Source organism: Miscanthus floridulus, chromosome 13, assembly GCF_019320115.1.
Source record: "Miscanthus floridulus cultivar M001 chromosome 13, ASM1932011v1, whole genome shotgun sequence".
NCBI classification, from domain to species: domain Eukaryota; kingdom Viridiplantae; phylum Streptophyta; class Magnoliopsida; order Poales; family Poaceae; genus Miscanthus; species Miscanthus floridulus.
Genome location: NC_089592.1, coordinates 76,472,219 through 76,476,218, shown reverse-complemented (window position 1 = coordinate 76,476,218; position 4,000 = coordinate 76,472,219). Strand labels below are relative to the sequence as shown.

The following is a 4,000-nucleotide window of genomic DNA, read 5'->3' as shown; positions in this document are numbered from 1 at the left end:
AAAAATAAATTATAAAATTTATCAGTAATGTGTAAGATGAATTTATTAAATCTAACTAATTTATCATTAGTATATGTGTTACTGTAGCACTACATTGTCAAATCATGAACTAGTTAGGTTTAAAAGATTTATCTCGTAAATTAGTCATAAACTGTATAATTAGTTATTTTTTAGTCTATATTTAATACTATATATATATATGTCTAAATATTTGATGGGATATGGAGTAAACTTTAGAGTAGATCTAAACGACGCCTGAGCCCATCTTTGCCTTGTGATCGATCTCGCATTGTCGCCATCAAATGGGGGCGGGGGCCGTGGCCGGAAAAGCAAGAAAGGGATCGCCGGATCGCGGATGATGATGAGCAAGCAGCAGCCTCCGCTCTGCTGCTGCCAAAATAGGTCTATTATTTTTCTTTTTTGCTGGCGAGAAGGACGTACGCACATCTGATAACACCAACACGTAGACACACACACGCTTGCATTAGGATAGAGAGAGATATATATACACATACACTACACAATAATACATCTAGCTCTAGCTAGCTAGGCAGTACTGAAAAGGAAAAGATAACTGTCACGCTCATCATCTGGTACACTACACTACCTAGACTACTAACAGGCAGATATTACATGCAGCAGCTGCTAAGTTACATTACACACATAATTAAGCATCAAACAGGCTGGTGGTACTACGTACTGCCTCCACCAGCAGCTAGCATCATCATCGATCACACACAGGAACTTACCGGAAGTCCACACCAGCATCAGCTCTAAAGCATAGCACGTACTTGGACATTTTTTGTACACGTCTCATCGATCGGCCGGGCCACGTTACGTTGTGCTAGAAGGTAAGGTAGCAGTAGAAGCTAGATCGAAGACGATCGAGCAACGAACTCCGTCCTCCTCCCCAGCAGGCCACGTGTCTCAGCTAGCCTCGTCATCACACCGCGTGACGACGTGGCACCACCCTCGCCTCCAGCGGCGCAGCCATCTCACACGACAGCCTCAGCACTTCGGACAGGTCGACGCCGCCGCCGCCACGCGACGGCGGCAGCCATTTGAACTCGTGCAGCAGGGTGGCGACCCAGAACCCGACGGTCGCCACCGCGAGCGACTTCCCGGGGCAGCTCCGCCGGCCGGACCCGAACGGCGCGAGCCGGAGGTCCGAGCCCATTATCGGGACGACGTCCTCGGCGGCGGCGGCAGGGCCCATGACGATGAACCTCTCGGGCCTGAACTCCAGTCGGCTCAGGCCACACGCTGGGGTCGTGGGTTATGGCCCACATGTTCACCATGGCGGTGGTGCCCGCGGGAACGAGGTGCCCGCCTACGTGAACGTCCGACGTGGCGAGGCGCGCCCAGGAGAGCAGTGGGCCTGGCGGGTGCAGGCGCAGCACTTCCTTGATGACCGCCTGGAGGTACGTGAGCGAGGCGGTGTCCGACTCCGTCACGGCCTGGCCCGGCCCGACCACCCGGTCCAGCTCGTCGTGCACCTTGCTCTGCACGTCCTGGTGCAGGACGAGGCGGGCCAGCACCCACTCGATCAGGACCGCCACCGTGTCCGTGCCTCGGAAGATCATCTCCTGCATGCGCGAGCACAAATAAACCACAAAGGCAGAAAAAGGTGTAAGGTGTTCACCTTCTCGATCTTTCTTTTTCCTGAGAAGAAGAGTTGAGAGCGGGCAGGGTGGGTGCAACATGCGACGTATGTACGTACCCAGAGGACGGCGATCATGTCGGCGTCGGAGAGCTTGTCGTCGCCCTGGAGGGAGAGCAGGACGTCGGTGAAGTCCATGACGGCGGTGGTGTCATCGCCGCCGAGGCCGAGGCCGTGGCGCGCACGGTGCCCGTCGATGATGTCGCCGACGAAGCGGTTCACCCGCGGGACGAGCGCGGAGCACCTGGCCCGAGTCTTCTGCAGGTCGAAGCGGGCGAGCCACGGGAGGTGGTCGGACCAGTTGAGCTGGCCGAGGAGGTCGTAGCCTTCGTCCACCAGGGCCTTGAGCTCCGCGGCCTCCTCGCTGTCCGCCGCCAGCAGGTCGTACCTGCGGCCGAACACCGACCACATGACGTTGTGCAGCGACGCGCGCTTCAGGAACCGGCGCGCCACGACGACGGGGGCGGCGGTCGTGGTCGTGGTCACGGTCATGGCGTCCACCATCTGGCGCGCGATGACGGCGCGCTGCGCGGCGGAGGCCGCGATCTGGCGCGGCGAGAAGAGGTGCGCGGACGCGACGCGGCGGAGCGCGCGCCAGTAGGCGCCGTGCGGGGCGAAGCCGATAGCGCGGTGGAAGAGGAGCCCGTACGCGGACTCCTTGACGGGGCGGTCGGCGAAGGCGGCGCTGGCGAGCAGCTCCCTCGCGACGTCGGGGTCAGCGGTGACCACCACCCGGGTCTCGCCCAGCGAGAACGCCATGAGCCGGCGCCTGCTGGCCTGCGTCTCGGCTGCCGCCGCGAGCTTGCGGTGCGCGAGGCCGGTCATGAGCGCCATGCTGCCGACCACCGGCAGCCCCCGGGGCCCCGGGATGGCGGCGGCGCGGACGATGCCCAGCCCGGCCCGCCGCGTCCACCAGTACCACCCCCAGGCGGGGCCGCCCGGGGACGCCCAGTGCAGGAGCGACGTGACGACGCAGGCCACGACGAAGACCGCCGCGAAGCCGAGCAGGCGGTGAGGGTCGCCGCATTTGGCGGCCAGGGAGAGGTACAGCAGCCAGCCGCAGTCCTCGGTCGGCGGCGCCATGGCTAGCTAGCCTTTCCTTTTGTGGATTGGATTGGATGCACTACTACTCGCGACTCGCGCGACTCAGGAGTCAGGAGGAGAGGAGGTGGTCGTTTCCTTCTCGTGCGGAAGTGGGAAGACGCCTTGTTCTAGTCTTGGAGGACTGGAAATGGCGGCCCCGTGAATTTATAGCTGCGACGAGGAGGCGGTGTGCAGAGCGCAGAGACGTTGACGCCGTGTGTGTTTATAGCTGCTAATAGTAGTTAACGGATTATAAGCACACAAACAGAGTGAGGGTTGTTTTTTAAGGCAATAATGGAGGGAGCAAGCTACTATACTAATCTGTTAACTTAAACAGTGACGACGGCGCGACTGTAGCGACAGACATGTTCGTTTGGGTGTGGCTTGTCATAAACGATCGTAAATTTTTAACCGGAATAATATTTTTCTCTTACACAAACTAACTAACAGTACTTCTTTACGAACCAACAACGATATTAACCTACCAACCAAACAGGCTGAACAGGGCGATGATATTTCTACCGGGCCGGAGCCCGGAGTGGTGCGGTGAGGTGGCCATCAGGTAAGGAGGTCAAGGCCAAGGGGTGCACGGCATGGGGGGGCGCGTGGAGCCTGCGAGCTCCGGCCGGCGGGACCCAAGGCGGGACCCACGGCGAGGTGCATCGGTTGCTGGTTGGTAAACAGAGTAAGGTGGACGGACGGACGGACGGGAGTACGGGACACCTGATCCTACTGCCGCTACTCGTGCCACGGAGTAGAGTATTAGAGGCATATCGCGTGCTGCCGCAAAGAACATAAATTATTTTTGTGGACGATGAGGTATCCTGACGTAGATAAATAAATACATATTAGTAAACGGCGTAGTTTATTGATATGCATGAGCCTCTTCGTCGGTCTGTATTCGGCTTATAAGGCTTAGCTTATCAGTTAGCGATCAATATTTTTCTCTCATACCAAATTAACCAGCAGTACTTTCAGTCATGACTTATAAGTCAATCCAACCAAAATTAACAGGCTGATGGATAGCTTGTATGAATAAATAAATACCATGATTACATGTATTAGCGGGAATGACGCAGCTTATAGATGTGAAAATTTGGCTTCTGAGAAAATAAACTAAAAGTTGAAAATATAGTGAGAGAGTATAGCACCCGTTTTTAAGAATAAAACCAGATACAGTCTAGAAAGTCAAATCTCACATATAGCTACAAATAAGGGTAATATAAAAAAGACAATGCTCAATATATAACGTACTTA

General features: G+C 55.8%; 1 pseudogene; it reads right to left on the bottom strand.

The window, feature by feature from the left end:
- Nucleotides 1–484: 484 nt before the first annotated feature.
- LOC136500811 (cytochrome P450 78A9-like) lies at nucleotides 485–2,893 on the bottom strand (annotated as a pseudogene).
- Between the last annotated feature and the right edge of the window lie 1,107 nt (nucleotides 2,894–4,000).